The following is a 20,927-nucleotide window of genomic DNA, read 5'->3' on the forward strand; positions in this document are numbered from 1 at the left end:
CTTTTTTACCTAATCCCGGTGCAGAATATATATTTTAGGATGATAAATATATTATAGTTTAGGCTCTCCCAAAATATCAAGACAGAGACTATGTGCTGTGTAACACATTATAACATTAACTCTTGCAGAAGTAGCTAATGCCTTTATTTGTGTAACTAAATGACAATGGTGAGAATAACTCCGATAATTTTGTGAAATAGTTTCCTGGCTTAGGGTAATTTTGGGAGAAAAACCTCTACAGGGATTTCTCTAGAAAAACAAATTCAAGTGGCCCCTCCCTCAACTGGTTCTGGAACAAAGATTTCCTTGTAGAAAAGTGGAAAAAAACTGTCTAATAGGTAAAGAATTCACTAGTATAAAATTTGAACAATATTAAACAACAAAACTTCTTGCTGCTCTAAAAGTGATGATAACCTCAGAAAAGTTTCCTTCAGGTGTTTTAGTTTGACTTATTAAGTCTCTTATCAGTCCCTCTGGAGCTGAAAATGCTGTGGCCCAGGCCTGGCCCTGTGGGCCAGGGGTGTGAGCTCCCGGTGCTCTTCTGGGTGTTTAGTCCAGAGCAAGTTTAAACAGGTCCAAAGAAAAAGAAAACCCACAGTCCAGGGAGAGTGTCTCCCTCAGCTAGCTAAAAACTAACTAAAAGCAAAGGAGAGCTCTGTCCCATTGTCTGTAAATCTACACTCAATACAGTCCAGGAATAGGATGCAGGGGAGCAAGTGCAGTTTCTGATAACAAACTCTGTGCTTCTTCTCTCCCTGCTTTGCTCTTGGAATGATCTTAAAGGTGCAAAACTTATTATCTGCCATAAACAGAACAGATGAGTGGAGATACAAACATCATATAGCCAACTCAGGACAAATAGCTAATGTTGATTTAATGTACTGGTAGAGTATCTTATCTGTATGATAATACAGCATTGAAAAGAAGCAAGTAAATAAACATTGAAAGAAAGAATGCAAAGAAGAATTTGCCACTTACCATGGGGTTATCAAGAACTGTCAAACCACAGAAGAGGGGGACATAAAATATATAAACTTAATCTGCAGTAAGGCATGTACTTTAAGAAAATGGATCAAGGGTGTCATGGATTGACCCTGGCACAGTGCCAGTGCCCCCATGAAACGTATATTTCTAACATGGTTACTTGTGTGATGCGACCCGGAAAGAGAACAAAGTAGGCTCCAACATGGGAATGGAGGGAAAAAACAACACTTTATTAATCTACAACATAAAGACAAAAAGGGGGGAGAAAGGAAAAAAAAAAAACCCACACACAACAATCCACAATGGAACACCTGCAAAACACTCCTCCTCCTCCCACCCCTCTAATACTCCATTGTCAATCCAATACCATCCTTCACACAACCTCCCCCCAGTTCATCAGGAGAGAGGAGTCTCCCTCTTGTACCATGGGACTCCCCAGGAAACATATTTGGAACTTCTTGTGCTTCCATGTCACACATGGCAGCCACCCGGAGGGAATCTGCTGTGGTGACCATCTTCCTTCCATGTCCAGTGCTGTCACCGCTGTCTATGGATCCAAACTGCTTCTTAGGTCCTTTTAAGAATGACTTGCCCAGTTCCAAGAAGTGGCAGCCTCTCACTGTTGGGACACCTGTCCCCCCCATATTTACTCCCCTGGGGCCTGGGGATCTCAGGAACAGAGATCCTCCGCTGAAGGCAGAGGGCTCCACCACACCCTCCCCATCAGTCTCTGTTCTCTTTACTTCTTCTCATAACAGCTTTGTCACTCCTGGCTTCCAGCCAACCACCTCCCCCAAGGTGCATTCTCTAAATTACAGGAAGAAATTGGTTTCGTCCCATAGCCATGTAAGAGAAAAGTCCAGCCAAAAGGTCACTCCAATCATCTCCTCCATCCAGGGCACTTCTCATCTGCTGACATTTCTTCACCTACTGAAGCCTTCTTCTCATTTGTCCCATCATCCGTCCCCTCTCAATTCTCAGCTAGGGAGGATCAGTGTTTCTTACAGCTTCCATTGTTTCAGCACCAATGGGGTTAAAATTTCAGCTGTGGTCTGCCAGCAGCTGGGCACCTTGGCCCCCCCCCCTCCTTCTCCTCTGCCATGGTGCCAGCACAAGATATCAAATTTCAAGCCAGCACAGACTCTCTATCACTGTCTCCCGGAGGGGGTGCTGCCCAAAATCCCAAGTCTCCCCCACCCCTGCACCTTGCAGGGCTCCGGCCTCCCTCCCCTCAGGCCGCATGCCCCTCCCCCCCCCCCCCCCAGACGCAGCTGGGCAGGGGAGGAGGTCAGATCGACTCACCCACCGGACTCAGAAGAAAGAGTCCCTCTGTGAATCCTCTGCTTTTAACCCCTGTGTGTTCTCAGAGGTGTATCCAGGTCTCCAGTGGCCACACTAGGTCACAATTTTCAAATCTGGGCACTGATTGGTTTGACCACAACTTTCCCAGAAACTCACTTCCTGGTCAAACTACGACACCTGCTCAGGTGTTCCGGGGAATGGCTCAGCCAGGAAATGGGGGTAGGGACAGGGAAAAACCCAGGGGTCTGTGGGGCCCCAACGAAGGGCCGCCTATATATATAAGATAATAAACCAGCCTTCTGAAACATGGAGTCCAGATTCGCGTCTCCACACTTGGGGCGTTCGTTACACTTCTCCTTCTTCTGAAGAGCTGCCACCCAGGGCTCAAGTGGCCCCAATAGCCTGTGACAGCCAGCTGAATGGCCGGGAACACGCGAATGGCCCAGGAGGTGACACTGCTCCTGTGCAGTGAGTGCCCCGGCACAGGCCTGATGCCCTGGGAATGGGCCATGGTGAGGCAGAGAGTGGTGGGGAGGGGGCACAGGGGGGCTGCGGCGTTCCCTGAGGTCTCCAAGGTCTGCAGAGCCAGTGCATGAGGTGACCAGAGTTGTGGGGTGGCTGTGGGGACAGTACAGGGGGGACAGGACCATGGGAACCATAATAGCGGGACAGGGATTTGGGGAGGCATCCTGGGGCTGGTGGAGGTGACCCATGCCAGCACGGGGAGGCCATGACATCCCCATTTGGGGGTGTCCAGAGTGTTCCCATGCTTTGTCTTAGTATGGGGTGGCTGCTGGCGGCTGGGCACCTTGCCCCCCCCTTCTTCTCCTCTGCCATGCTGTTCCTGTCCCCAAGGGGTCCATGCCACACAATGACATTTTGAGGACAGCCACCAACCCCATGCCCCCATGCCTCTGTCCCAATGGTTCCACGCCCACCCAGCACTATCCCGTCTCCCTTCCTGCCCAGACCCTCAGCCCTGCTAGTGAGTTCTCAGTGGGTACTACGTCCCCACCGCACTGTCCCCAGCCCCACACTGGCTCTGGCAGGCTGGTGTCCCCTGTCACCTGTAGACACCAAGGCCAACCAGCTCCTTGTGGAGCCCCCCTGGAGGTTGGTGGTGCTGTGGGACTGGGTGACAAGGACCTGCCAGTGCTCGGAGACCACTGGTGCCACCACCTGGTACAAGGACTGGTAGTGCTGGGGGCAGAAGGGACATGACCACTTCACTGTCACCAAGAGGGGCACCTACGAGTGTGACAGTCCCGTCACCAGGCTCAGCCCTGCCATGCACATCTTAAATGGTGAGCAGTGGTGGCACACTCAAGGTCCCCGAGAGCTGTGGGTGGGCTCTATTTACTAGTTCACACCCCCCCCACCCCCGTCATGTCCCCTGCAAACAGGGACATCCCACAATGTCCCAGTGCAGTGAGACCCCCTGCTGCAATGGGAGACCCCTGGTGGCTCCCAAGGCATTTGGGATCCCTCAGACTCCCCAGATGTGACACAGTGAGACACATGTGTATCCTTCCTGTCCCACAGTGTGGCTTGTGCTGGAGCTGGAGTCACACATGCTGATAGAGGGGGACAGGGTGACACTGCATTACCAGGGCTGGAAGGATGGCATGGTCACTGGAGTACGATTTTACCACAAGGAGAAGGATCTGGGGGGGCCTGTCTATGGGACCAAGCTGTCCCTGTCCCCTCTGCAGCTTCACCACAGTGGCTGCAACTGCTGTGGGGGCTGGGTGAAGTCTGGGCCATCCCCGTGGTGGGAGAAGTCAGTGACAGTGAGAGTACATGGTAAATGTGGGAATAGGGTTGGGAAACCTCAACATCTTCCCAGCTTTCCTCCACCAGTGCCTGGGTCCCTCCTCCCTCCTTTCATTCCTCCCTGGGTCACCCACACATTCCCATGTCCCTCTCAAGTCCCTCCATCTTTGTCCAGGTCCATCTCCAGGTCCTCCCATCCCTACCTGGCATTCTATACTGCTTCCAAGTTCCCAGCTCCATCCTTGGCTCTCCCTTCCCTTCCTGGCTTGCTTCCTCCCCTCCCTGCTGCTGCTCAGTCCCTTCCTGGGTTCCCCCCACCCCTCTCTGAGACACCCCACATCCCTCCCTGGGTCCCCTCTGTCCCATCTCTTGTCCCTCATCCCTGCCTGCCTCAACTCCACCCCTTCCTAGCTCCACTTCTCCCTCAATGGCGTTCCCTCCAACCCCCTGGTACTCCCCTCCTGCCACTCCCCATATCTCCATCCCACCCCTTACAGATCTTCCATCCTACCCCTGTTCCCCTGCAGGGGTCCTCCTCTCGGGGGTGTCCCTGATGGCAGAGGGGAGGCTCCCCGGGGTGATGCCTTGAGAGGCTACCTAGAACAGAGGCCAGACAGAGTTAATGGAATAAAGAAGGAATTTATTAAAAAGGCCTTCAAATGATACAGCTTGGGCAGTACAAGAGCCTGGCCAAGGCTACACCCACGATGGACCCCAAACGGACTCTGAGTCACGAGTTTTCACACTTTTATGAGTTTTGGTCCATTTAAATATTGGGGTTAATTGTCAAATTGCAGCTTCAGGTTATGAAGTCCCATCCTCCCAGATTGCTCTCCTCAATTTGCTGTTGTTGATACTTTTTGGGCCTGCAGGTGCAATGGTGTCCTTGATTCTCAGGCTGGAAAAGGATTGTTTTCTCTGACTAAACTGTGAACTTTCTAACACTTTATGTGAAGTTCAAAGTTATAAACTAATGTAGTACAGATTCTAGAAAATATGAAAACTCAAACTTATGCTACAGGGGGACAGGTGGCACTGGGGTACCACCTGGTGCTGACCTGTGCAGTGGCTGTGGGGACGGGTCCCTTGTCCTCCTCCTGGCATCAGGAAGGCTCGGGGGCACCACTGGGCACTGGGCCCACCTGGAGCTGTGCCACACAGGGGACAAGGACAGTGGCTTGTAGCAGTGCCATGTCGGTTTCTCTGGGTCTGGATTGAAGGCATTTGAGACAGTAGTTCATGTTCAGACTCAGGTGTTTATTGTTTCTCATCAGTAAAACAGTCTCACTACTGTGAGCTCAGCAACTTTTCATTAGAAGGCACAAAATGGCTAACAATCTCTTGTTACAAGGTCTTTTAAGACTAAACTATCCAATTAAGAACTGACACCTAGATTATTTTCCATTTTAACCCAATAACTGATCCCAAAGAGCCTGCAATGCGGACTTTTCTGCCCAATTACAAAATGCTACCCGAACCCATGAAGAAGAAGGAAGAAGAAGCATGAAGAAGAAATCCAGGACGACACCCTGTGCCCTCCATCTTGCTTCTGTCCACAACATACTAAAAATCCCAAAACTTAAATTTCAAACCAAGTGATACACCTACACTACTCTATATCATCTATTCCACACTTTTGTGGATTCTAGTCTATCTTGAAGTCTAGGGAACTTTCTTTATGAATGAGGGTCAAACTGATTGCTCCCCTGGGGGTCAGGACACCCCAGAGCAGACAGAGAAATATTCCCGGTGCCTTGGGTTTCCACATCACCAGGTCAGCAGCGGGGAGTGCGTGGCTGAGAGTGTCCCCCTGAATGTCACTGTCCTGGGTGAGCGGGACACTCGGGCTGAGGGTGACCCCACCCACAGTATCCCCCATCCCACCTCAGCAGGTGCCAGCCCTATTTGTGTCTCCACAGTGCCCGTGACCAATGCCACCATCACCCCTTGCAACGCCTCCCAGCACACCAGATGTGTGCAGATGACCCTGTGACCATGTGCTGCTCGGTGCAGGTAGACTAAGCACCTGTCACCTTCACCTGGCTGCATGATGACTGGGAGGTGTCCCGTGGTCCCCTCTTGGAGCTTGGGGACATAACTGTGTGACATTCAGGCACCTACCGGTGAGTGGCCACCAAGCAGCTGGATGAGCACCAGGCACTCAGCACAGAGCTGGCCCTGTTGGTGATGCCTGACTCACCCTGGGTCACAGGTGGGTTCACACGGGGTCACCAGTGTGTTCAGGAACCCAGGGTTCAGGGTAACCCTGATGTGTCTGCCTCTGTCCCCAGCAGTGGCTGTGAATGTTGGCAGGGCCCTCCTCTTCCTGGTCCATGCAGGGATGTTGGAGGATCTTTTTTGGGGGTGTTTGGCGGGTGCCCCTCCCTTCCAGGCTGGGGGCTCAGAGGGTTGATTCCACTGGCTGGCTGGGGGCACTGCAGTGGTGCAGAAGTTCTGGGTGATTCAGGGGTGCTTCGAGTGTCCAGGGGGAATCAGGGGTCCAGTTGGAATTGGAGCTGCAGTGGGGATTTGGGGTCCCATGGGTGATTGGAGCTGCCAAGGTCCCGGGAATGTTTAGGGGTACCAGGGTCCCCACGGTCACTCTCTCCCCTTTTCTTTGCAGTCTCCAGGAAGCCCCAGGACCAGTGACTGGGGGTCTTCTGCCAGGACTCCCCTTTCCCCCTCCCCAGACACCCCCCACACTCCCCTTATCCCCACAGGACCCCCCAGAGGAGGGGGGAGGTTCAGAACCCCAAAGTCATGGGAATCGAGTAGGCAGGGAGTGAGTAGGAGGGTCACAGGACATGTCACCCACGGGTATCACCCCCCACCCAGGTCCCTGCAACTGGTGTCTCTTGCAGGGCTCCCCCACGCATATCCCCCAAGGTGACCAGTGCTGAGCTGCCGGGACCCCATGGGCGACAGCGGGATCCCAGTGACATGTATGAGAACGTGCTGTGACACTGGAGGGAACTGTGGCTTCCTGCTAGAGAGCAGCCCCTGTCGGTCCCCCTGCCCCAGCTCCTGTGGGTGCCCACTGTGCCTGTGGGGTGGCCACAAGTGGGTCTCCCATGTGGGGCTGCCCAGAGCTCCCCATTATGTCGGAACCCAGGACATCTCTCTGAATGCCCTGGATGTCTCAAAGCCCTGGCAGGGGCTGGGAGACCCTGGCAGGAAGTCAAAGACACGTGGAAATTCGATCTTAATTCATGGAGCAAATTGCCAACCTTATATGAAGAATTACAGGCCACAAAAGTTTAAGTAGCATAGTAGTAGCAATCACAGGGTGAAGGGAAAAATTTTGGAGCACTGTACATGGGGGTTTTGAACCTTGTACAGGGGGGTTTGGAATCCTGTACATGGGGGTCAGGAGTCCCAAGATGGAGGGATTTGGGCGTGCCCTGTTCTTCTTCTTTCTTCTCCTTGGCATCCATGTTCAGGATGATGTTGGCATGTGTGGATTGGTTCATGGTGAAGGTACACTTGCCAACAGGGGTGAAAAGTATTGGAAATGGAAGGTAAATGTCTTATATGTAGTTTTCACTATAAAAGAGACAACCGCCCCGTGGGCGGGGGAGAGTGCCCTTGGCTGTCTTGCTGATCAGACCTCGGCTGGACAGACAGAAAAACTCTGTAGATAAGGAGCAATAAACATAACCAAAGACCGAAAAAGCAAGAGTCCAGACTCCTTCTTCAAAGCGCGGCCTGCCCAGAACCACCTTTTCACATGTTGGGGCAGAGACATGTAACAGCCGACCCTGACACCATTACAGTGCCCCCAGTACCCCCAGGGTCTCCCTATTCCTTCCCCCAGTGCCAGGGGGCACAGGACCCTTGTCCCACATATTGAACCCAAAATGCAGCTCTTTGATGAAACCGGGAGAAATGGTTTTTGTTTGTTCAGCTCTGCCTGGTCAGCTAGGGAAGCAGGAGGGTCCTGGTCAGGTTGTTGAGCAGATCAGTGTGGGATTTGCAGAATTTTTGGGGCTCCCTCAGTCCCTTGGGGACAGGGACAAAATGATCAATTGCTGCATTTCTGGATTGGCTCTCTCACAGCTGCCCCAAAGTGGTCAAGGAGCTGACACTCCCTGTTTGTCCCCTCTCAGTGACACACCAGCCACATGCTCATGCCCCATCACCACTTGTACAGACCCCACAGCTGCCAAGCCCCTCTTGTCAGGCAGGAGCCCAGCAGCTGCGGGAGCACCATGAAAGCCATGAGAGCCCCAGGCTGAAGCTTGGGGAGGTCGGGGCTCTCCCCAGATGCCACCCTAAAGCTTGCCTCAGATCCAGCCCTGCACGCTGCCCCCGGTGCCCAAAGCCCCACACCCAGTGCTCCCTGAGGGGTGTCTGAGCCCCAGAGCTGCCAGTAAGCCCCCATGCCCCAAGTAATGTCCAAGACAATGCCCATTGCTAATTTGCAATTTAGTTACACTCTGTTGAAGGGCTTGTATGCTAGTGTGGATAGACTAAGAATAGTCAGACAGATTTGTGCAGCATAAGCCTTCAAAGCCCTCACAGCCATATCCTGGCAGTCCTACTTCTGTTCTTGTCTTTCTCAAGAAGGGGGCTGTGTGACAATTAGGGAATTTTTCTTTTCTCTGGACCTCATTCTCTTGGAGGCGATTGACGTTTGTCCAGACGAACAGGAGAGTGCTTCAGACCTGTTGTGATAAAACAAATGCCTACCTTCCCCTAGGTTAGTAAATGAGTTAGGCCTTACCTCTCTACACTCAATTAAAGATCCTTACATAGAAACTTTTAGAAATTGCCTCTGCACATGCAAATCTTCAAAGCAGTATTGCTCTGCTAGGGGTCAAATTTTATTTTATTTGAATTGATTTGATTTGATTTGATTTTAATGTTTTCTGTGTAAATATCAGTGTAAACATTCTTGAGGAGCCATACTCCACCTTCTTTTGCTTTTTAACAACATGTGTGTCTCTCGTCATGAACATGAAGGCAACATAAAAAAGAAAACAACCTGTGGATAAACAAGAAATTAAGCAGAAATAAATCAGATAATATGTACAATTAGTAGTACATGAGAGATAGAAGGGTGATTTAAAACAGTGCATGACCTGGATTGCCGAGCAAATTGTATTCCTTTTGCCATCTGTATGGCAGTTGTCTTCTGTTTAGTGGGTGCATTGGGAGACCTGGTTTCCTCTCCGTCTGCGGGGGGAAACCCTTGGCCGGTGCTGGTGGGACACTAGAGGGATGAAGAGTGTGCCCTTGTCCAATAGTGCTACCCCTCAGCTCACCTTCCACCCAGTCCTGGATGTGTAGTCTCTGCTCACCAGGGTAGAAGGAGATGACTTAATCTTGGATAATTCCAGCAAGTTTATTGTAGGACCAAAGTATAGGTAAAATCAGAGAAAAGTGGTGTATCGAAGGAGCACTGGGGAGAGAATCCCACTGTTCAGGGAGGGTCCAGGGTATATATACAGATAGGGGTAGGAGGGGTCACAATACAAATGATCCAATGAGAAAAGGTGCAGGTGGAGGGGCAAGCATGGAGTGATGGAGAGCAGTCCAATGGGGAATGAGGACGGAGAGGCTTCAGTGGAACAACCAGTGGGACACCGGGGTATAGAGAATGTTCTGGATGGGGATGTATACAACCTTTGTCATTTTCATACACATTAGCATAACAGTGGTAAGGTACCATGGGAAATTACTACAGCAACTTACCCTAACTTAATCAACAGGACTTTCCCATAGCATCCTCGTGCCAATTCTCCCACACCCATCACCCACAAGTGGGCAGTTTTCTTTATCTCTTCCACAACCACTCCTCCCTCCGGGGGGACATCTGCTGATAACAGGCTATTGAATGTCACTGCATGACTGATAAGAACTATAGCATCCCATTGTGAGATGTTTTGCCCAAAGGGAGGAGCCAAGCATTCCTACCCAGATATAATATTGAGTTTATGGAACACCAGCACGGCTTCTCCAGTGGGTTTCCCAGAGGAACAGCTGCCTCTTCCACTGGATCTTCAGAGGAAGACTACACCCTTCTACAGGATCACTGCTCCAACAGAACCACACCTCCAGGAGGACTGCAGCCACAATTCCAATTGGACTGCTCCCAACACCCTGACCAACAGAGTATCAGGTTGTATTCTGACTCTGTCAGTGTTGTTTTGGTCGACCGCATTGTTTATTTTATCTTTTCATTTTCTTTCCTCATAAAAAACTGTTATTCCTGCTCCCATATTTTTGTTTGAGAGCCCCTTAATTTCAAATTTATAACAATTTGGAGGGAGGGGGTTTACATTTTTTCTATTTCAGGGGAGGCTCCTGCCTTCCTTGGCACCCATTTGTCTTTCCAAACCAAGACAGATGTTAATTTTGTTCAAAAGATATAGTTTCTATTTCTGTTGTTAATTAATCTTAGACATAGTAGTGAAATAGCTGATATAACTATGCTTGCGTTAAAATGCCTGCTTGGATGGGATACCATTCAATGAACACAGGATGAGGACACCTGGTACAGATATGCCATCTATCAGCACCCACCATCTGAAGACAGTGTGGGCTGGGGCCAAACTTGAAGATGATGATAAAAAAGGAATAAAAGCACAACCCAGGAGTACACATGCTCTAAAAAGGTGGATCCAAGGCGGAGATACGCTAAATAGTTCTTGGAATATGTAAACTAGTTTGGGGGAAAAGTTTACTGTGTATAAGCGTCTATGAATATGCAACAGGGTGATGTAATGGAAAAGGTATTTAAGGGGTATTCCCGAAGATACCAGTGTGGTCTTGTCTGAGAGCCGAGATGAACCTAGGCAAAATAACCTTTGCTCTATGGCCTTTGTCTCCTATTGTCCTTTGTTAAACTTTTAAAATTTTCACAGAAGAGTGAACTTGTTTTTCACATGCTGCAAAGGTGAGAATTTTGTGGGGGAAAAAGGCCTGCCTGTGGTTTGCTCAGCCCTGCAAGAAGCACAAAACCCAAAGGGAGCCCAAGCAGAGGGCCCTTGATGGTTTTCAGAGCAGGGCTGGCTGGAAACACACCCTGCAGGGACAGCTGTGAGGGAACCTGTCTGGATATGCAGCAATTGATTGTTTTGTCCTTCGACACAAGTGACTAAGAGAGACCCAAAAGTCCTGCAAAGACAACAACAATCTGCTCACCAACCTGGCCCGGATTCTCTTCTTCTTTCCTGTCTCAAATCTGCAGCCCTTTGGAACATCCTGGAAAGTATTTTTTGATTCTGGCTCAGCTGCGAGACAATAGGGAAAAGTGTGGAAATATTGAGCAGTGTCTGTGCCCACTCCAGCCATCATGGGGCTGTGGGAAGTGACCCTGTCTGGATTCTAGGTGTCCCCAAAGCTGATCCATTCTTGCCCTCCTCACATGCACAGGGCACGGGGAATAGACAGGGCTCTGCCCCTCCCCTTCCAGGGTACCCCTCCACTTCCTAGAGCTGTGGGGGTGTTACCCTGGCAACGCTTGGTCCTGACACATCTCCACAGTGGCTTCAGACATGCTGCCACAGTGGTTCGGACACCCCGTGACCATCCTGGCACTTGCAGTGTGATGGCAGCTGGGCCCCTTCCTGATGCTCCGGGACCACCCTTGCGGTCTCGCCTTTCCGCAGACCTCACTGCAGGGTCACTGTGCTCCCATCATCCTGGGGTCTCCCCTCCACTGTTTCACTCCTTCCATACTTGGGTCTCCCCAGTGGAGTCCCCGTCCCTCCATCCCAGCTCACTACCCTCAAGCCCCTCCGGCCACGTCCCCCAGCAGCCCTGGGGCCAGCACCAGCAGAGGCTGCCAAACTCCTGCAGGATGAGACTTCCTCAGGGAGCACTGACTGAGAGGAGCCCAGTTCCCTCGCGCCATCCTTGCCTGCAGCACTCAGGCTCTAGCAGGCCTGGGCTGGTCATTTGGGATGTGCCTTGTGTAGCCCAAAATCCCCAGGAGAGGCAGCAGAGCCATTTGTTTGTGCACAGGGATGGTTTAGGACCACGGATGAACTAAAGGAACCCGGGCCCTAATTACAACACCTCCTTAAATGTCTGCAGCTCCCAGAGCAGAACAGGGACATTGGCCCAGCCAGCTGCAATTGTACCTCATTTTGCCCTCCCAAGGCACTGCTCTGTGTCCAGGCTGTTCCTGTGCTCCAGCTGCAGCTGCAGAGCCCTCGGGGCTGTGGCTCTGCTCTCCTCCTCCTCCCCTCCCTGTGGCTGCTGCATCGGGAGCAGCAGTGACCCAGGAAGAGCAGGAACTCCAAACGTGCTCTGAAGCCACCTGAGGAGCCCTGGCAGAGTCAGCATCGAGCACCAGCTTTCCTCAACATCTCAGGGCAATTCAGTATTCCCAGAGTTGCTATGTCAGGGCTGAAGGGGAAAAAGGGAGTGAAATGCTGAGGGTTAGCAGGAATTGTGGCGTAAAGACATCAAAGGGGCTTTGTGGACCTGAGACCTGCCTGGGGTCATTGCTGCCTTACTTCCATTGGAGATCAGGGAGAGCGGTCACGGGCGTGGTGCAGGGCATGTGCCTGGCCCTGGGACATTGATATGCTGCCCGTGTGCAGTAAGATCCAACCTGCTTATTTTGCAGCTTCTGCCCACTGCCGGTGGTGGTGCTGGGACCAATTGGTGCCCATGAGTTTGCAAAAGGAGCGATTTCCCCTCCTGGCTCCCGCCCGAGGCCGCCATGGCCCCTGAGGGGATCGAGCTCGACCGGGGCGCCCCCTGCTGGCCGGGAGCGCTCCCTGCAGCGCCCCCTGCTGGCCGAGCATGATTTCTGCAGCGCCCCCTCTGGTCGCAGTCATAACTGCACCAAAGATGAACAAAGAGTCCTGAGCATGAGGGGCCGTTCTGGGTTTGTGTTGTTTGCTCTGTTCTCTTCCAAAAATTTTCTAGTAAAGAGCTGTTATACAATTTCCTGCATTTTTTTCCTGGAAAACCACTCATTTTTGAAACTATAAAAATTTTCAGTCTTGGGTCTCCTTTCCATTCCAGTAAGGTTCCTGCTTTCCTTGACAGATATTTCTCATTTAAACCAGTTACCAGGTCCTGTGTTCAAGCATGCATGGAACGGACAGTCCAAGAGAAGACAAGATCAGACACAGGACCACCTCATGCTCTACCTTTTATGCCCCAGAGCCACCAAGGGCCCTCTCCCCAGGTGGCACTGCTGGTCACCCAGCCAATCCAGAGCTGGCTTTGGCAGAGTGTCACACTGTCCCCAGTGTGCCATGGCTGACACACTGACAGACGAGGACCTGTCTTAGGAAAAGGAAGGCCTGACTCACCCCTGCCACACACAGGTGTTCCAAAATGTCTCCAGACATCAAACTTTCCTGTCTTTGTCACCCTGCCCTGTGCCATGGCTTGATCCTGACTGCCCTGGAAAAGGGGGAGGCTCTGGAACCCCCACAGGGCCTTTGTGACACCATTGTGTGGGGAACATGGCAGAAGAGGGGTTTGGGACTGGGGACAAGAGAATGCAGAGCCTCCTGAAGACCACTTGGCCATCATAGAGCAAGAAAGGTCCAGGGCCCTGCCAGGTCCTTCCTGGGGGATGAAATGTGCCAGGGGGAGAATTCAAGGTTTGTTCCTTGTTGGGACTTTCCCTGGAAATTGTTCCTTTTGTGACCGTTTGAATTTTGAACCTCATTGCTGTTGCTGTTGGTTTTGTTCTCTCGTTGCTGTTCTTCTCTCAGGCCTTTGGGATCTTTGTGCCTCCACAGGGAGGGTGAGGCGCAAGAGCCACTGGTTTTTAGTGGCAGCCCAGAATTGGAGAAACCCATTCCTAAAGCCTGACAGAGCTGAACAAACACCATTTCTGCCAGTTTAACCAAAAAGCTGCATTTTGGTGCCAATACCAGGGAAATGAGTGCTGTGTTCTCCTGGTACTGGGAGGAGAAGTGAGGAACTATGGGTGTACTGGGATTGCTGAGAAGGGGATTGCAGAGCCACTGGGAGTACAGGGGTACTGCAGATAGAATGGGAAACACCTGGATATAATGGGAGCAATGGAAAGGCACTGGGAGGGAAAAAAGGGAGACCCTGGGGATATGGGAGCACTGTGGGGAGGGAATGGGGGAGTCTCTGAGGGTAGTTGGAGCACTTAGCTGTGGAATGGGGAAGCACTCATGGTAGTGGAAGGGGGTGGGGAAGCCCTTGGGGGTTCTGGGGGCACAGGGAGCTCTGGGTGCCCTGTGCAGCCTCACATGTGACCCCCACTTGTGCCAATCTACCTGTGAATGTCAAGCACCCCTGGGAGCAGTGGGGGGACACATGTGTGGCTGCCCATGGGTGGGGCCCCCCACTGCCCTCCAGTTCCCTCAGAGCCCCCAGTGCCCATCCATGCCCTGAGAGTCACAGCACATTCCTGTAGATGTCACCAGGTTCCCATGGTCACCCATGGGTTGTTGGCAGCTCCCCCACCTGGGGATCCTGGAGTGTGGTGGCACAGAGGGGACACTGGAAGAGACACGGGCTGTGGGATCTGGGTGGGGTGACACTTGTGTGATGTGTTCTACTGTGTGTGTCCCCCCCACCTGTACTCACCCGCTGCCATCTTGGTGATCACAACATGGGTGTACAGCACCTCCCCCTCCTCTGGTGAGGGCAGGGTATCCAGGGGGCCCTGAAGGAATAAAGGGGATGTGTGAGGGAGAATGGGAGGTCTTGGGGGTTAGGGTGAAACAGGAGAGTGTGGTTTGGGTCCCCCACTCACCTTTCCTGGTTCTTCCTGGCAGCTGCAAAAAAAAGAGGGGAGGGGTGACTGTGCGGTTCCTGGGGCCCTGACCCCTCTCAGGATTCCTGAACACCCACGGGACCCTCAGTTTCCCACAGGGCACCCAAGCATCCCTGAAGCCCTCCAGAATTCAAGATCCTCAAATCAGCATGAAGAATCCAAAGCCCTGGAGGGACAGAAGCTCACCAAACACACCCAAGTCCCCTGAAAGAACCCCCAACATCCCTGCAGGACCCTCTAGCACCTCCCCAAACACTATAGCACCCCACACAAGGTCACAGTTCTGGGACTGTTGGTGCTTCCCAATTGCTAGCCAACTCTGGGGGCCTCTACAGCTCCCTGGGTCCCCCCATCCACCCACTGTCACCCACCCGCATGGTGCCACTGGTGCCAGGCCACAATGACACCCATGAACAGGACCAGGAACAAAAGGGCCCCACCAACTGCTGCGGCCAATAGAAGAAAGAGAGGGGGACACATCAGGATCACCCATCATCCCAGGGATCCTGCAGTCCCTAGTGACCCTGTGTGATCCCACATGTGTCCCTGTGTGTCCCTGCAGTGTCACCTTCAGTGCCAGCTCTGGGCTAAATGCAAGGAGCACACGGTACCTGTCCAGCTGGTTGGTAGCCACACACTGGTAGGTGTGCGAATGTCCCATATTGATGGCCTTGAGCTCCAGGAGGGGATCCTGGGCAAACTCTCAGCTGTCAAGTGCAGCCAGGTGAAGGTGACAGGGCCTGAGCCCACCTGCACCAAGCAGTGCAGGGTCATGGGGTCACCTGCATGCACCTGGTGTGCCAGGGGACTGATGGTGATGGTGGCATTGGCCACGGGCACTGTGGGGACAGTGACAGGGCTGAGGCCACAGGGAGGGGCTGACACCCAGCAACAGGGACAGGGGAATGGGGGGCTGAGGGTAGCCTAGAGGATCCTGTGGGTCGGGTCATCCACAGCTCAAGGGCTCTGCCCTAGACAATGACGTTCAGGGGGACACTCTCAGCCATGTTGTTCCTGTTTTGACCCAGCACTAGTAGTGGCCACTGTCCTTGTCCCTAACGTGGCACAATTCCAGGTATGGGCCAGTGCCCAGAATTGCCCCCAAGCCCTGCCAGTGACTGGAGAATGACAGAGGACCTGTCCCTGTGGCCACCGTGCAGCTCAGTACCAGGCGGTACCTGAGTGCTACCTGTCCCCCAGGAGACTGCACCCACAGGGACACCCTGAGTGGGATTCCTGTGGGAGGGGGGAACACCAGAGGACAGTGAGGGACCCAGGGAGAGATTGGGGAAGGACAAGGAGAACCCATGAGGAAGAGGGCTTACAGAGCTGGAGGGTTGCTTGGAAAGGGATTCCAAGGAATGATGGGGGTTCAGGGAGAGGACATCTAGAGAGAGATGGTGGTAACCCCAGTGAGGAGTGAGTGGATCCAGGGAGGGAATGGTGGGACCTGGGGGCTGTGTGGGGACCTCAGAGAGGGGTGGGGGTAACCAGGGAGGGGTACGGAGTCCTGGTGAGGGACAGGGGACATGAGTCAGGAATGTGGGCACCTCAGGAGGGACCCGGAGCAGGGGTCGCAGGACAAGGAAAAGCTGCTGGGGAAGGATGGGGGTAACCATGTAGGGCAGGGGACCTGGCAAGGGACCTGAGAAAGGAGCAGGGAAGGATCCAGGAACAGTTGAAGGCCACAAGGACTGCAGGTGTCAGGAAGGACTGGGGGTCCCCAGGCAGGGCTGGGTACCTCAGGAGGCTGTAGGGGCTCCCCATGCCCATCCCCACACTCACTGTGCACTATGACGAGGAGCCAGGCTCTGCTGTTCTGCACGGCTCCCCACTCGGAGCACACCTCACAGCTGTAAATCCCCAAGTGGGAGACCCCCACAGTGGGCATCAGCAGCTGCGGGGAACCCTGTGGGCCCCCCCACCTGCCCGTCTTGGTAGAACACATGCAGGAGGGGGACTTGGGGCCACAGGGGGCTGGGGGTGCTGAGGAAGCTGAGAGTCAGGGGAGACCCCTTGGTGGGCTTGATGGGACTCTCCAGCACTGGCACTGAGAAGAGCTCTGAGAAGGAGAGGGGAGGGGGATTTGTGACCCCGAATCCCTGGGGAGGGGTGGTGGGGATGTTGGGAGGGTGACTGTGGGGTGCTCAAAATGCACTGTCACTGTCACAGGCGGTGACTCCTCCCACCGCCAGTATTCCACCCGGCCCTCACAGCTGTAGTGGCCAATGTGGTTCAGTTGCAGAGGGGATAGGGACAGCTCGGGGCCATCGGGGAACACCCCCAGTTCCTTCCCCTTGTGGGACAAGAACACCTTGGTGACCGTGCTGTTCCACCAGCTCCGGCAGCACAGTGTCACCATGTCCTGCTCCAGCAGCACCCGTGCCGGCACCATCAGCACCAGATAGTCTGGGGGACAGAGGGGTCCTGTCATACCCACTGGCACCGGGACCCCCCCCATTGCATCACATCCCGGGCACCAGGGGTCCCCAGTTCCAACATGTGGGTCCCCCACACTGGGATGCTCTGGGATGTTCCCAGAGCAGGGAACGGACTCTGGTAACACCAGGAATGACCCATCAAGGTCTCTGCGACACAGATGTGGTGCATGGATGGCTGTGACACAGACATGTCCCCCTGCCTTGCCAAATCTTTTGGGGACCACCCATATGCACTTTTCCACTCAGCACTGTTGGTTTTTGTGGCAGTTATAACCGTGGCCAGCAGGGGGCGCCCCAGTCGAGCTCCATCCCCTCAGGGGCCATGGCGGCCTTGGACAAGAGGGAGGAAGGGAAATCGCTCCTTTTGCAAACTCATGGGCACCAACTGGTTCTGCCACCACCACTGGCAGCGGGCAGAAGCCATGAAGACAGCATGTTGGATCCTAGTGCCCCCTGGCAGCATAGCCAGGCAGGCACATGCCCTACCCAACACCCATGTTAGCTCTCCATGATTCTGAATGGAAGGAAGGCAGCACCAGACCCCAGGCAGTTTTTGGGTCCACAACAGCCCCTCTGGTGGCTTTACACCACAATTCCTACAAACTCTCAGGCCTTCACCCTCTTTTCCTCCTTCATCCCAGGCACACCAGCTCTGGGAATGTTGAATTGCGCTGAGATGTTGAGGAAAGCTGGTGCTCGATGCTGACTCTGCCAGGTCTCCTCAGGTGGCTCCAGAGCACGTTTGGAGTTCCTGCTCTTCCTGGGCCGCTGCTGGTCCTGACACTGCAGCCACAGGGGGAAGAGGAGGGGGAGGAGAGCAGAGCTACAGCCCCGAGGGCTCTGCAACTGCAGCTGGAGCACAGGGACAGCCCAGACTGGGAGCAGTGCTTTAGGAGGCCAAAATGGGGTGAAATTGGAGCTGGCTGGGCCAATGTCCCTGTTCTGCTCTGGGAGCTGCAGATCCTTAAGGAGATGTTGTAATTAGGGCAAGGTTCCTAAAGTTCATCCATGGTCCTAAACCATCCCTGTGCACAAACACACAGCTTCATTGCCTCCCCTGGGGATTTTGCGCTATGCAAAGCAGCATTGGACACAATTTGGGGGTCAGATGCCTCCAGCTCTGCCCACAAGGTGCTTTCTTTACTGCCGGGAAGGTTATTTTTTTTTTGCTGGTGCTGGGAATTTATTCATTGTCTGTGCCATGTGGCCACTGCTTCACAGTGGCCAGCCAGGAAGGCCGAGCTGGAGCAGTGGCTGAGGCAGGAGTGGCTGGAGCAGATGGCCCACAGTAACATCACCTGGCCATGCAGGTGGAGCAGGAGCGCCGAGAATTCTGCAAGGTGCTCGGGTGAGGCCCACGGGGCCAGGCCATGGTGGGGCACCACTTGCCATTCCTGCCCCCCCCACATTTTGGGACAGAGCAGTGACATGTATTGGGCTCCCAAACCCCTCAGGGCTCGGGTACAGCCTCAAAGGAGGTCCCAGCCCAGGCTGTGGGGATGATTCTCGTGCTCCCGGACTCATTACCAACAAAGGGCAGCATTCCGGGAGTGGTCAGCACATCCCAAAGGAGCAGCCTGGGGCTGCTGGAGCCCGAGCGCTACGGGCAAGGATGGCATGATGGAGATGGGCCCCACTCAGCCGGCACTGCCTGAGGAATGTCTCATCCTGCAGGAGCTCGGCAGCCTCTCCAGGTGCTGGCCCTGGGGCTATCAGGGGGTGCGGCCGGAGGAGCCGGGATGGAGGGACCGGGACCCCATTGGGGAGCCCCGAGCATGGAGGGAGCGAAACAGTGGAGGAGAGATGCCCAGATGAGGGGGAGCAGAGACCCTGTGTTGGGATCTGTGGAAAGGAGGGACCGCAATGGTGGTCCCGGAGCATTGGGAAGGGGCCTGGCTGCCATCGCACTGTGAGTGCCAGGACAGTCACGGGGTGTCTGAACCGACTGTGTAAGCATGTCCGAAGCCACTGTTGTGATGTGTCGGGACCAAGTGTTGCCAGAGTAAGGCCCCCACAGCTCCGGTAAGTGGAGGAGTACCATGGAAGGGGCAGGGCTGTTTACTCCCTGTGCCCTCTGCATGTGAGGAGGGCAGGGATGGATCAGCTTTGGGGACACCTGGAATCCACACAGGGTCACTCCCCACAGCCCCACCATGGCCGCAGGCAGGGCCACTGATCGATCGATATTTCCACACTTTTCCCTCTTGTATGGCAGCCGGGCCAGAAACCAAATATTCTTCCCGGGCCATTCCAAAGGGCTGCAGATTTGAGACACGAAGGAGTAGGGACCTAGTCAGGTTTTTGTGCAAAACTTTATTGTCTTTGTAGGGCTTTTGGAGCTATCTCAGACTTTTGTTGCAAGGGACAAAGTCATCAATTGCTGAGTTTCCGGACTGGTTCCCCCAGCTGTCCCTGCAGAGGGGGTTTCCAGCCAGCCCTGCTCTGAAAACCAACAAAGGCCCTCTCAGAGCCACTGCTTGGGCTCCCTTTGGGGTTTTTGCTTCTTGCAGGGCCGAGCAAACCACAGGCAGGCCTTTTTCCCCCACAGAATTCTCACCTCTGCAGCAGCTCTAAAGCTGACAGAAACAAAGCCAAGGTGGTGGGGGGCACCCCCAGTTCCTAGCTATTGCTGGCCAGGGGTCTATGTACATATCACAAGCAGGATGGGACTGCTGAGGAAGGCATCTTGAGCTGTTTATTTTCTACCATCTGTCTCATTACATGGTTATGGCAAGGGGAAGACGTCAGCAGCTCACATCCTCTGCAGCCGTGGAAGAACTCAATGTTACAAGTTACTTTAAAAGCTTTTTCACCAATTACACAAAGCAAAAGCATACTGACAGTAGCTCTATCCAATCACTATAAGCACACGTACCTTCGGTTAAAACAATGCTTGCTTATTTCAAATACAATACCTGCTTGTAAGCCTTAAAACACAATGCACAGAGCTCCATTATTAAGCTTAGAACTTCCTAACATCTTGCTAGATATACTTTTCTTTAGCTTAGGGAGTTATTCTATCCAAGCATTAATACACAGACCATTGTTCTATTTGTCCTTACTTTTCTCCTTCTTACATAATTTTTCTGCTGACAAATATTATGCCTGCTGCTTAGCTCTAATTGCAATTCTGCTGTTTCTGAGGCCTGCTTTTTGCAGCTTTCCCAAAATGCTCTGATTTTAAGGCTTCCCACCCTGGCTGTCACCTGGATCTGGCCAGAGCAGGGCTGGCCAATGGCCATCCCTGTACAGTGAGACGGGTCCATGGCTGGGTCCCACCCTCGGATTGACAGCGGTCCCTAGGATGTGCCAACCCTGGGACAGGCACCCAACCAGGAATGTGCAGGGACATTTCTGGAACTGCCAGCCCCTGGGACAGGACTGCCATGCCAGGACGTGCCACCCCCTGGACTGGTTTCCCCCAGCTCACCCCCAGAACAGGGACCTCCCAGGACAGGCCCCCCTGGATGTGTCCCCCCAAGAGAGACACCACCCCCTTTCCCATCTGACTCTCAGCACAAACAGCCTCTTCCTTCTTGTCCAGGAAAAGGAAAGTGAAAGTGTTCAGGGAGCACAGCTCAACACCCCCATCCCCCAAAGCCTTCCCCCCCTCTCCCTGCATCCCCCACACCCATACCCTCCACCCCAGTGTTACCTGCCCAGGTGCGCCTGGGGATCGCTGAGCCATGAACTGGGAATGA

The 20,927-nt window shown here is 53.5% G+C and overlaps 1 long non-coding RNA gene across 1 annotated transcript; it reads right to left on the minus strand.

The window, feature by feature from the left end:
* Positions 1-8,346: 8,346 nt before the first annotated feature.
* On the minus strand, positions 8,347-12,754 carry LOC135288194 (uncharacterized). The gene is made up of 3 exons (XR_010351446.1): positions 12,525-12,754; positions 12,147-12,414; positions 8,347-11,294 (listed from the first exon to the last, which is right to left on the minus strand). It is a non-coding gene; the product is annotated as an uncharacterized LOC135288194 (long non-coding RNA).
* Positions 12,755-20,927: the final 8,173 nt, after the last annotated feature.

Source organism: Passer domesticus, chromosome 32 (genome assembly GCF_036417665.1).
Source record: "Passer domesticus isolate bPasDom1 chromosome 32, bPasDom1.hap1, whole genome shotgun sequence".
NCBI classification, from domain to species: domain Eukaryota; kingdom Metazoa; phylum Chordata; class Aves; order Passeriformes; family Passeridae; genus Passer; species Passer domesticus.